This window comes from Malaclemys terrapin, chromosome 11 (assembly GCF_027887155.1).
Source record: "Malaclemys terrapin pileata isolate rMalTer1 chromosome 11, rMalTer1.hap1, whole genome shotgun sequence".
NCBI classification, from domain to species: Eukaryota; Metazoa; Chordata; order Testudines; family Emydidae; genus Malaclemys; species Malaclemys terrapin.
In genome coordinates, this window is record NC_071515.1 from 16,649,766 (window position 1) to 16,663,133 (window position 13,368).

The 13,368-nt window shown below is 44.7% G+C and overlaps 1 protein-coding gene across 17 annotated transcripts in view; it reads right to left on the minus strand.

Annotated features, from left to right (window-relative positions):
• Positions 1 to 12,434, minus strand: part of MAP2 (microtubule associated protein 2) — a 335,176-nt gene extending 322,742 nt beyond the window's left edge. For all 17 annotated transcript variants that reach the window (XM_054044059.1, XM_054044054.1, XM_054044055.1 and 14 more), the window contains exon 1: positions 12,337 to 12,434. The gene's annotated coding sequence lies outside the window, so the exon portion shown is untranslated. The remainder of the gene's footprint in view (positions 1 to 12,336) is intronic.
• Between the last annotated feature and the right edge of the window lie 934 nt (positions 12,435 to 13,368).

Consider the following 13,368-nt stretch of genomic DNA (forward strand, 5'->3'; position numbering starts at 1 on the left):
TGAATAACATTAAGTAGTGACCTAAGGCTTGGGACCTTTATGTTTGTGGCTCTACTTGCTTGATTATATGCACATGCTGAAACTTCTTTGAAATAAATAAAATTTCTGCCTAAGATTACTTCTTTTGCAGTCCATGAACATTCTTCAAAGAGTCATTCATCTGTTTAGTAAACATGCCCTGCCATGTGTAGGTTGTCACTAATGAAAAGTTTGGTTCAGTGCATGTCATGCCCTGCCCTCAATTAAGTGTGCTATAGAGAAAATATATTATACACACACGCACACACACATTTACAAAGGCAAACTTAAGGGGCAGATTAATTCCAAAAGGAGCTGAAGTTTTCTACTGGGATCAGTTTAATGAGGGAAAAAACAGACAGCTGCTCCTTTATCTCAAGTGTACAGCACTCCCTGGGAATCCTGGAGATGTAAATTCTACTCCCACTGTTGAGTCAACTCTGAAAATAAACATATCAATTGATGATCAAACATCCATGCCCAGAGCCAGCCAGTTTTTCAGCTGAAAAGATAATCTGTGCATAAGACCTCTTCCATTGCCTTAGAGATGTATTCAGAGTTCACCTGCCCTCTGGAGGAAACCTGACTCTCCCCTAGAGCCAGAAGATGGAAAAAGCCACTGAGAATTTGCTGGAATAGATACAAGAATGAACTATTTTAAAATAAATCTCAAAAGAAAAGGTAGATAACTCAATATATCCCATCATACAGTGCAGAATATCTGTTGAAATCTCAGGAGGGTTAGAAGGACAACTATGACAGAAAACCCTCTTGCCTCTGCCAGGATTTTGACAGATCATTTATCCCATCGTACACTGGAATAGGCAATGTTTCTCTGGCTGATCTGCAAATAACCCATAATGTACAAGAAATTTTGCCCTCCCTTCAAAGGCAGGCATATAGATGTGGTAGAGGAAGCTCTATCTTAACTCCTATTATAGAGTACACTAAAAGAATTAGAAACAACATTATGCAACCTTGAATAAGTTTATTATGCAAACCTAACTATAGAAACCTCAGAACTTCTGAAACTCATCAGAGAATTGTAATAAAGGCTTTAGTATTCACAGTGGTTCACTACAATTGTACTTTTGTAAAACATCTGAGGGTTGTAATAACTTTTGGAGGTCACTGCCAAACCTTGCCAGGAACAAATTTTTAGCTTCATTCAAAATATCAAGACACATGTACTGCAAGATCCTAACTAAATCAAAAGATGAGGGATTCCACTCCTTCCATCAGGAATGATATAGATTTTGTGCTGAATCTCCACTTTACATGCAACAAAAATGCATAAATGGGACAACCCTCCACCAAGTTTCAGGCAGAAGGTTGTTCCTGAAGTCTGGTCTGCTGTTGTCGAAGTGGGGATGAGCAAACCCCAGTGGAGATGAAGCAGAGACACAAGCTTGTCAATCCCCAGACATCACAATTCATGGGACCTTCCCAACAGGTATCTTCTAGCTCTGGTCTGGTTTTCCCAGAGGATGGCTCCACACTAGTGCCAAGGTCCCCTTCATTGTTAGTCCCTACTTAATCTTAGCACTCAAGTCTCCCACTTCTCTTTCCAGAGAACTTATTTCAGCTCAGAGTCCTGTCCTCTGTTATTCATGACTGATGTTGTTGACTAGCTCAAGATGATAAAGTACTAGTGAATACCAGTGGATGTCCTAACCAAAACAGTTAACATAGGCCAGATCACAGAACAGCTATGAACTTAAACACCAGTCAGCTAACATCACCATACTCAACCCCTTTAAAAATGAATCACTGATAATCAGAAGCCACTGATTTCATACACGGATATTTATGTACAAGAGAGTCCCACAGCAGGCCAGTTGATGAAAAAACACACACACAGAAAGGAATTTAAGTTACCATTGTAGAACTCATCCCAATACCTCTGAAACCGATACATACAGAAACCCGGTGGGACAAGATTTTGATGATTACCTAGCAAGTAGGGAATAGTGATTAGCCCTAAGAAATACAAACCAGAAAAGCAAAACAAACCTCAATAACACAACACAGACATTATTCTTAGTAACAAAAGTTGTATTTCTACTCCCAAAATATTCTGCCTTTATAATAAAAATCCAGTGATCGTACCAAATACATGGAAGGAAAGCAATTTTTTTTAAAAGCCCCTTAAAGCTCTACAATGAAATTATCCTTAGCAATAAACACATCCATCTGGAGCAAGGAGTGGAAAGCACCACCATTACCATTGCCTGCTACCTAAGGATCAGCATTAGTGTTATACGTATACACATGTAACCACTCACCTGAAAGACAATCAGTTTTCCATGGGTGTGGAAAATGTAAGATGGGTTATGTAAAAGGTTTAGCAAATTGCCAACCCCTTCTCATAATGAGATACACATCAGAGGCTACATCCTCAGCTGATGTAAAACGGTGTTAGCTCCACTGAAGTCAACTTAAACCAGCTGAGAATCTGGCTCAAAATTCCAAACAAGAGCACAAGATCATCTGATCAAATGGTGAATCAATACAGTGGCCTTTATGATATAGATACAGACAGACAGATATATTAGTGTGTCTATCTATGTGACATACAAATACCGACTAATTAATTAAACCTCAAAAAGTATTATTAGCCCCACTTTTTAAATGGAAAGTGTGGGGAGGGAATGTTGGGGCAGAGAGATTCAGTGACTTGTCCAAACACAAACAAGGAATCAATGCCCAAAACTGGGACTAGAATTCAGGAGATTCTGGGTTCCAGCACTATGCTCAGGCCATTAGCCTTCAAAATCTGGTTCACATTACAGATGATTTCTGGATGGATACATTTTTATTATACACAAATATTTCTAAATCTATTTAATGAATATGTTTCTAAATTATTCATTTAGCAAGAGGAACATTTTAATACAATATTCCTAAATCATGTGTTCCAATCATTATCTAGTCCAATTTTGGGTTGGACTAGATGACCTCCTGAGGTCCCTTCCAACCCTGGTATTCTAATCTATTCTATGATTCTACTGCCAGTATTCCAAATAGCATTCAATCCCATGCCATTTTAATCATTTATCTAAATTAATGTTATAAATACTATATATAAATTAGTGTTGCTAATTTTGGCAAACTATGCAGAACTTAAAATTACAGATATTAAATTTGTCATGTTACCCAAAACATCTTTTATTCAAACTCACAGCCAGAATTTTATCACATCACTTTAACAGGTAGCACTACATATTCAGAAAAGTATACATTCAAGATTTTGCTAAGCCTTATGCAGAAAACAACAACAGCCTCTTCTATTGCCCAGAAAGCTTAAGTCTCCAGAACACCATGCTACGAAAGCTCCTTATTTACGCCAATATCCTTTGCTCTTCAGCATGAATAATATTCATTTCTTTTAAACTCAGATTTTTTTTGAACTACTCTCTTAGGGATTTCAGCCAAATTTGCCTTTGCTCTTCTACAAAGTATGTATTTTTTGATCTTCCTAAAATATCAGAAATAAGTTTTTATATGCATAATTTTCCTCTTGGCTGGTGGATTTCTACATCTTTGCCCTCAGGGCAATTTTCTTTAGGCGACATCTAATCCAGAAATTCTCAGCCTGGGGGCAAAGAATGTATTCTTGGGTGGGGGGCTGGGAGAAGGGGAAAAAAACACTTACTGCGCACATTCAGAGCTGGACAGCCGGACAGCAGCGGCTGCTGGCCAGGCTCCTGGCTCTGAAGGCAGTGCCGCTGCCAGCAGCAGCGCAGAGCTAAGGGTGGAAATACCATACCATGCCATCCTTACTTCTGCACTGCCTGCACTGCTGCTGGTGGCAGCGCTGCCTTCGGAGCAGGGTGCCCAGCCAGCAGCCACCGCTCTCCGCTCTGCCTTCAGAGCTGGGCAGCCAAAGAGCGGTGGCTGCTGATAAGGTGCCCAGGGAGGGGGGAGAAGGAAGGTGGGAGGGTATAAACTACTTCAGACACAAAGAAGGGGGCATGAGCAAATAAGTTTTAGAATGACTGATCTAATCAATCCTTCCAGAGAAAAGCAGAGACTATAATAAATAAACAAAACCCCCAGATACAGATTTTGGGCTCAGGTCTCTACTTTTGCTTGTAAAGGGAGTAACTCCCTGGTGCACCCATCACTGGGCCAGGCCATCCCATATGCACATGGAGGGGATTCGCCTCTCACACACACCAGTGTAAATCAGGAGTAACTCTGGTGTAAATGAGAGGGGAATCAGATCCTCCATGCAGAGATCTCCCTTTGCCTATGCAGAACCCTATGACTATGGGTAACCCCGGGGAGGGAATGGGAGAATGCTGTAGAGAGTCAGGTGGCAACTTCCACATAATGGCTCTGGCCTCTGCTGAGTCCCCTACAGTTTGAGGCTCCAACCTGCAGACCCAGATCTGAAATTCACCCAAGACCAGGGGAGAGACAAGGTCAGCCTCGACATTCAGATCCACCTGCACTTCCCGAAAGTTCGAGGGGCTTTAGATCCAGGGTTTTGGTTTGGCACCATCTCTACCCAGACCCAGTCTTCAAACTCCATGCTGCAGCGTCACGTTAACCAGAGCAGTGCCTGTTACTTCCAGTCAGAGTCTGGAGTAACCTGTGTGGCATACAATACACATTACATACACCTACTACTGTAGAGAAGGAAGAGTTGAAGGAGCAGAACCAGGCCCATCTCCTCCTAAGGCCCAGCTCTGTTTCTCTCCTGCTCAGCCAGGACAACTCACTCAGTGACTGATTTGTGTTGGGGGACAATTAGCTTGTGAATAGAGACTTACATTTCCTCCAAGCAAGACTGCCTTTCGGACTCAGAAGTAACACACAGAGGACCATTGCTGTTAATCTCGGTAGCAAGCTGGGCCCTGAGGCTGGAATTTTCAAAAGCATTCAGCAACGGCCTAACTCTGCTCCCATTGACGTCAGTGGGAGCAGAGTTAGGTCAACCATAAGCCTTTGTGAAATTCCCAGCCTAAGTTTCTATTTTTCCCCACATATTTTCTGCATCCCTTTAGTCAGAAATATTCAGAAGTTTGCGATGTAATGGTGCAGCTCCCCATCACAGAGACAACTGTTTTCATGAATAAGGTACATTTCTCTCCAAAATAAAACTTCTGACTGAGTTCTGAACCACGAAACCAGCTGCTATCATTCTCTAGAGAAAATGAAGTGCAATGGCAAGGTTCATTTAATCAATCATAATTAAATGCAACCAAGTTAATTGATGTGACTGGACTACTGAAAGGTGGTGGTGGTGGTGGTTGTTTTTTCAATTGCTATTTATTGAGCTGTAACATTCTGATGAACAAAATAGCTTCCAATATCCCAAACTGATACTGGAAACTTTAAAAATATACAGATTGTCCACATGAATATTGAACTTAAAGGGGTGGAATATTAAAGACATTTATCATCTTTACATAGCCAGGTGGGCTCCCTTTTGTCTGGAGAACAACTGATCTCCCGAACAGAAGAGGATGTTTCCATAGACTTACCTCGCTGAAAGCTATTAGGATCTAATTGCATTACTGCCACTGGTGCTGATCCTATGAGATTCTCCCTAGGCCTTCTTAGGGGCTCTCTCTGGCAAGAGGCTGGACACTCCCCTGAGATACTGAGCACCCTCAACTCCCACTGGCTTCAATGCACTACTCAGGAGTGCTTAGCACTTGGCAGGATGGAGTCCTAAGTACAGAGCCTAAAGCCAAATCTGCTTGCTTTAGAAGTATGAGGAGCCGCACTGACCACTGGGAATATGTCTGCCTGAATAAGGGGGATGGGATTTAGCTCAAGTGCTGAGCTCGACCCACAAGTTCATCACATATAAACTGATCGTATCAGTGAAGTGGAAAGCATGCCATATTTTAAAGAAATTTGAAAAGAGTATTGGCTGGCTTCCCAGCTGGTATAAATCCATGCAGCTCCACTGAAGTCAATCTGGCCACGGTGATTTATGCCAGTGAAGGATCTGGCCTTTAATACACTTATTTTCTATACCTATTTTTGGAAATTTGAAAGCATTTGCTTAAAAAACTGCCCAGGCACATTACAGCTACGATCAAAAACAGAATTAACAAGAAAAGAAAGGCTACATTTCGTAACGAGCACTAGCGCAGCTGTAACAGCACCAATCTGTCTCAGAGAGACACTAAATGGAAACAAAGACGTCTGATAAATCTTACAATTATTCATGCTTAACTGAGGTCACCCGAACCTCACCTTTTTGCAGTATTTTCTTGCAACTAAGCATGTGAACAAGCAGAGGAATATATTCAATGCAAACACTGGCCCGTTATCATTTGGAAGGAGGGGTTACTCCCTGATCAAACAAAGGAAGAGGGATTGGTTTCGTTTGTGGGATCTCTCCAGGAAAATATTAAACGAGTGTAAAAACTGTGAGGAACAACAGCATTAACTCGTCTGTTCTTAACAAAGCAGCAAACAATTAGCATTTAGGAAAAATGGGTCAATAAAGACCTCAAATCTTCTTAACAGCTAGCACAATCAACCCATGTGGCAACAGCAATCTAAATTAACACCGTGGAGATGTTAGTTCTTTCTTCACATATCTAAAAAGCAATTACAAATGTCACATCGAATCTCATTTTAAAGACACTGTCCCATAGTTTAGCACTGTAGCCTGTGATTAAGTCTACCCTCCCTCCCAAAGAAGCTTTTTACTCTGCTGAGGCAGATGGCTTTGGAAACCGCCCCTTATTCACATCACAGCCATTCTAAATCTGCTCCACCCTATGGAAATCAGACCCATGCTGTTTTCCTTCGCATCTGTGTGCACTACAGATCTTATAAGCATCCCCGTATCCTCTGCATAAGGCAAAGAATTAAGGAAAAACAGCTGATCCCAACCAGCCCAGAGCCCCTAGCTTATAGGGTTCACTCCTGCAAGGCAATGAATGTCCTCAGCTCCCGCTGACATCAATGGGAGTTGAGAGTGCTCAGGGCCTCACAACAATACCTAGTCCCTCAGAAGCGTGTCTAGCATCTTCCAGGAATAAGCCCATAGCAAGCTACACCTTGATTTAGCAACCCATCCCTATTCATCAAAGCACTAAAGGACATGCTTAATTTTAAGCATCTGCTTAAGTCCTACTGGTTTTAATGGGACTTAAGCAGGTGTTAAGCAACTAAGTGCCTGGCTGAACTGGGATGGACTATACACACACACACACACACACTTAATGGCTTGGCTGAATTGTGGCCCTGATGACCATAAACCCAGTCCTGCACACAAATAAACAATGTATGAATTTACTCTGGTGAATTACAGCATTGACTTTAAAGGGACATAAAGTAAAGTTACTCACGTGCTTACGTGTTTGCAGGATCTGGCCCCAAGGATTAATTTTTCATTTCTCAGACTTCTGTTTCTCCTTCACTTGCATTTCAATACAATGTTCCCTGACCGCTTCCTAACTATGACCCTGATCCTGCAATGAGCTCCCTGTGGGCAGGAGCCAGGAACTAATGCGATCCTGGGGTACATACACAGGGGAATCTTGAGTAGGAGTAGAGTGGTTATTTTACCTCTGAATTTGGCACGGATATGACCACTGCTGGAATAATGTGTCCAGTTCTGGCGCCCACAATTCAAGAAAGATGTTGATAAATTAGAGAGGGTTCAATGAAGAGCCATGAGAATGATTAAAGGATTAGAAAACTTGCTTTGTACCACACGCTTAAAGAGCTCAAGCTATGTATCTTAATAAAAAGAAGGTTAAGTGATGACTTGATTACAGTCTACAGCTACACAGGGAACAAATATTCAACCATGAGCTCTTCAGTCTAGCAGAGAAAGGTATAACACAATCCAATTGCTAAACGTTGACGCTAGACAAATTCAGACTACAAATAAACCATACATTTTTGACATTGCGGGTAATTAACCACTGTAACAATTTACCAAGGATCATGGTGGACTCTCCATCACTGACAATTTTTAAATCAAGACTGGAAGTTTTTCTAAAAGACCTGCTCTGGGAACTATTTTGGGGAAGTTCAATGGCCTGTGTTATGCAAGAGATCAGACTAGATGATGACTTGGCCTTGGAATCTATGGTTCTATTATCCTAGGTGTAGCCCAAATGAAGCCAATAGGGCTCCGTGAGGGTTCAGGCATCCATCCAATTGCAGCTCACTGCAGAGTCAGGGCCTGCCTGATTAAGAGGAATGGAGAGGAATGACTTCCCAATGGAATTTTAAAGGCTCTTTATCCCACCTGAATTCTTTTTGAGCCTGATCAAAGCCTACTGAAGTCAATGGAAAGGCTGCCATGGACTTCAAAGGCCTTTGCATCAAGCCCAAAATATATAAATACCATGTATCAATGTCCGGGCTTTTTTCCCCTTTCTTTATCTAATTTGTTCCTATTAATCTCTTCATACGTATATGGTAGATCAGATTCCAGACTACACAGATACTGCATTTGTGCACATAATTTTGTCAGTAGCTTTTAACAGTTATGAAAGTCAATGCAGATCACATCCTTGTGTGCTGTATTCCTGTTTTTCTTAAAGAAAAGAAAAACCTCTCCCTGCCACTGTACTTGAAATACTGCCAGTGAAACTGAACGGAATACACATCACAACCGCACCCAGGCAGTTTCAATATCATCAGTTTGATTCTGCCATTGGAGTTACAATGGCCTGATTCTTGACTCACCCACACTAGTTTTTATGCCAGTGTAACTCCATTTACTTCCATGGAGTTACTTCAGATTTTACAGCACTGTGAGTGGGAAATTAGGCCCAATGGCTTCAGTTTAATTGTGCCTGGTGGATTTCTTTTTTTTTTTATAGTAAATCCACATGCAATGAGTTTTGGGGACATTAACGCAATGTGACACCAACTGAACAGAAAAGCATGGATCTGAAAACTTCTTGGGGATAAGAGAATTCTTATTTCACAAACTGTAGCAGCTTATTTGGGAGCCATTATAATCATTCATGTCCATGCACTAGTATTCTTTTTGGAAAAGCAATTACTTTATACCTGCACTAACTGTATTTTAAGTCTCATTATCACAGGTATTTTGGTTTGGTCTGATACACACAGAGGCAGTAATCCATAACATGGACTCAATGGCTTGCAGAATTTCATCCGCCAAATCCTGCTTATCTGATTCCCGTGAGTAAAAAAAAAAAAAAAAAGGATGATGAATCTGGACCCAGTTCTTAAGCTAACACCATCCCACTCCTCGCACCAGGAACCTTTCTAGGGCCCACTCACGCAAAGACTTAGAGTACTGCAAAATTATGTTGACCTAAGTTCCATTGATGTACAGCCAGCACAGTAATAAAATCACTTTTGCATGTCCACACTATGCTTCTTGTGTTGGCGGTGCAAATCCTCACCAGGAGCGCTTGAACTGTCAGCGTGGGGCATTGTGGGACAGCTTCTGAAAGCCAGCAACAGTCGATGTAAGCAATGTGGTGTCTACACTGACACTGCGTCAGCCTAACTACGTCAACCTAAGCGCTATGCCTCTCGTGGAGGTGGAGTTATTAAGTTGGCATAGCCAGGGGCGGCTCCAGGCACCAGCTCACCAAGCGCGTGCCTTGGGCGGCAAGCCGCGGGGGGGCGGCCTGCCGGTCGCCGTGAGGGCGGCAGTCAGGCTGCCTTCGGCGGCATGCCTGCGGGAGGCCCGCCGGTCCCGCCGTTTCAGCAGCAATTCGGTGGCAGGTACGCCGAAGCCGCGGGACCGGCGGATCTCCCACAGGCATGGCGCCGAAGGCTGCCTAACTGCCGTGCTTGGGACGGCAAAATACTCAGAGCCGCCCCTGGGCATAGCAGGCGAGTTACATGGGCAGGAGCAACATTTTAGTGTAGACTCTTAAAGAGTTAGGTCAACTCTTTAAGCTGCCTAGCAGTGACCTAACTCTGTAGTGTAGACCAGGGCTTACTCTTGTGCTTACCTTTATACACTGGTTTCCATGAGAGGACTCACAATGGGACTACTTACAGCATGCAAAATTCAGCACATGTGTACTGGATTCATTTTGAGTCTTGTACAGCACTGAGCTCATTGTCAGCACTTTACAGATTAGTAAAATAAATCATAATTACAGGTCAGGAATTAAATTGCTCCTCGGACTCAATAGCTCATGCCAAGTTTTGTTTTAGTGCATTCATTTTTAATACCAAGCCCCCTGAAAATATACACTAGTGACAGAAATGCTAGTACTAGTGACAGAAATGCTAGTACAAGCACAAGCTCTGCTGGCTGCCTCTATAATAGCTCAAATATGCCCTGGGTGAGTGTGTTGCTACTGTTTAGGGATGATGCCCAGTCTCTTGTGATGTGTGAGGTACCTCTCAAAGTGACCTATGAAGTAATGACAATGCCAGTTTCAGTAAGTAATGCTCTCTCAGCGCTTTCTATCTTCCCAGCAAGAGCTGAGACAGGGCGATCACGTCATCTGTGAGGGAGGGAACAGAGAGCGGCTTCTGAAAACAAATTAGACCTGCAGCTGAGTCTCCTCCTAGATGCGTTGGCTCCGAGAGCTGGAGTCTAGACGTAACTACAAGTTTAAACCAGCACAGGTGCAAGGAACAGGTTCTTTCACAGGGAGTACATTCAGGGAGGGAGAGAAAGGAAAAATGGAAATGCACAAAAATCATGTGAGGAAAAATCCCTTCTGAAAACAAAAAGAGCACATCTTCTGAACTGTGAGCAGTGCAGCTTCCCCACAGATGCTAAATGACTTTTTTTTTTCCAGAGAAAGGGGTAGGGGGAAACAAATCATTGACATGACCATAAAAGTATAACAAATTGTGAAACAGGATTGTGAGAGCTAAAATAAATAACCCTTATGGGAGATTGACATATAATAATTAGCCCAAACGGCATGCACACATTAACCACCCCGGTATATAAATATCTACTACTGTACAGAAAGGAACATGATAAAATAAAAATTCACCAGCAACGCAAAGGAGATCTTTATTTGAATGAGAAATGAAAATTCCAGGGGGAGGGGCTCTTTCATCCCATACATATCCCTTTTTTCCCCAAGCCCTGTTCCATAAAGCAAGCCTCATTCAGATGGAAGGTCATCATTTGTACCAAACATATACGCAATGAATAGAGTCAAGCAGTCTTTATTTGGTAGATCACATTCAATGCAACACTGTACCTGCAGCAGCTTGGCACATTTTGCATCATTCTCTCTTACATGAAAAGTCTTTGTTCTCCACCGCCCCATTGTGGCTGCAAGCCCCCTTTTTCTGTTCGCAGTCGTTTCCTCTCCACTGCTGATCATTTCAACACAGAGATTTTTTTCCAATTAAAACCGATTGCTCCCCTTGCATCCCCACTTTGAACAATGCTCTTTGTCCACCCTTATAGATCCTGGTAAAGGAGCTTAAGGGGAGGGGGGGGAAAAGGTTACATCCGAGGCACTCCAAAGATTTTCGAAATCCTAAAATGAGTTGACAAAAGTAGCCTGCTCCTATTAAGATAAATGATGGTGCTTTCGATTTTCCTGGGGGCACTGCGGTCAAATCGGTGCGCACCAGATGGTCCATGATAACCTTACGGCTGGATTTTGCTTATGACAAAGCTTATTTTCCCCTTGACCACAGGGAAGAAATACACAGCTGACTCCCTCCGTTTGCGAGTTACAGAGAGATGTATCTTAGCGCAGTTGCTCCCCTCCTTTATCCCCCGCCTCCCCACTTTCTTGAAATTTCCATCCTTAAACAAAAGAGGAAGGTGGGGTGGTGACCGAGAGACAGAGCTGCATTCAAGAAAACCCTTCCAAGGAGGCTTTTTTTTTTTTTTTTTTAAGGTTTTGCTTCTAGATCCACTTAAAACTCATAATAGTGGTTGAAGGGAGGGTTACTTTCTCGGTGTCCTTTTCCTTTCTTCTCTTCTGGTGCTGGAAATTCAGGGCGATTGGCTTCAAGTCGACACAAGCAACCCTTCGTATTGGTTTACATGGCTTTTTTATTAATTATTATTATTATTATTACTATTATTTTTAATGCTGTCCTCGAGGGGTCCTGCGTCCACCAACCTTTATGCAGCTCGATACCCACAAATCCTAGGTCCACATCTACAGCCTGTGTAGACCTAACCACACCGCAGCTCTAGGACGATGCTGGGCCACTGATCTAGACCCCCAGCAATCGCCGGGCAGCGCGGCCAGGTACCGCCAGGCGAACCTGTGCCTAGAAATCTAGGGGCGCAGGGGCTCGCTCCCTGCCCTGGGCAGGGGGCGGCGGCAGGCAGGCGAGGCGGGGGGGGGTCAGGCCCGGAGGTGTGGGGCCGGGAGCCCGCGGGAGGGGGGGGGACGCCCTTACCTGAGCGCAGATCCTGCTGCTGCTGCCGGTCTCGGGACACAGGCCGAGCGCCGGGGACAGGAGCGCGCGATGCTGCCGAGGCTGCGGCGGCCGCTGCGAATGCGGGCTCGGCTCCCCAGCCGCCCGGCTGGTGCGCGGCCGGCCCCGCCTCCGGCCCCGCCCCAGCCCCAACCCCAGCGCCCGCACCGGCCCCACCGCCAGCCGCGTCTGCTGCACAGCTGCTGGGGCAGCTCCTGCCCTGCCCCGCCCCGCTGAGCGCCAGGGGCAGAGTGGGTGTGTATAGGGCAGAGCAGAGTGGGTGTGCAAGGGATGGGGAGCAGAGTGGGCGTGTATAGGACAGAGCAGAGTGGGTGGGCAAGGGATGGGGGGCAGAGTGGGTGTGTATAGGACAGAGCAGAGTGGGTGTGCAAGGGATGGGGAGCAGAGTGGGCGTGTATAGGACAGAGCAGAGTGGGTGTGCAAGGGATGGGGGGCAGAGTGGGTGTGTATAGGACAGAGCAGAGTGGGTGTGCAAGGGATGGGCAGCAGAGTGGGCATGTATAGGACAGAGCAGAGTGGGTGTGCAAGGGATGGGGGGCAGAGTGGGTGTGTATAGGACAGAGCAGAGTGGGTGTGCAAGGGATGGGGAGCAGAGTGGGCGTGTATAGGACAGAGCAGAGTGGGTGTGCAAGGGATGGGCAGCAGAGTGGGCGTGTATAGGACAGAGCAGAGTGGGTGTGCAAGGGATGGGGAGCAGAGTGGGCGTGTATAGGACAGAGCAGAGTGGGTGTGCAAGGGATGGGCAGCAGAGTGGGCATGTATAGGACAGAGCAGAGTGGGCGTGTATACGACAGAGCAGAGTGGGTGTGCAAGGGATGGGGGGCAGAGTGGGTGTGTATAGGACAGAGCAGAGTGGGTGTGCAAGGGATGGGGAGCAGAGTGGGCGTGTATACGACAGAGCAGAGTGGGTGTGCAAGGGATGGGGGGCAGAGTGGGTGTGTATAGGACAGAGCAGAGTGGGTGTGCAAGGGATGGGGAGCAGAGTGGGCGTGT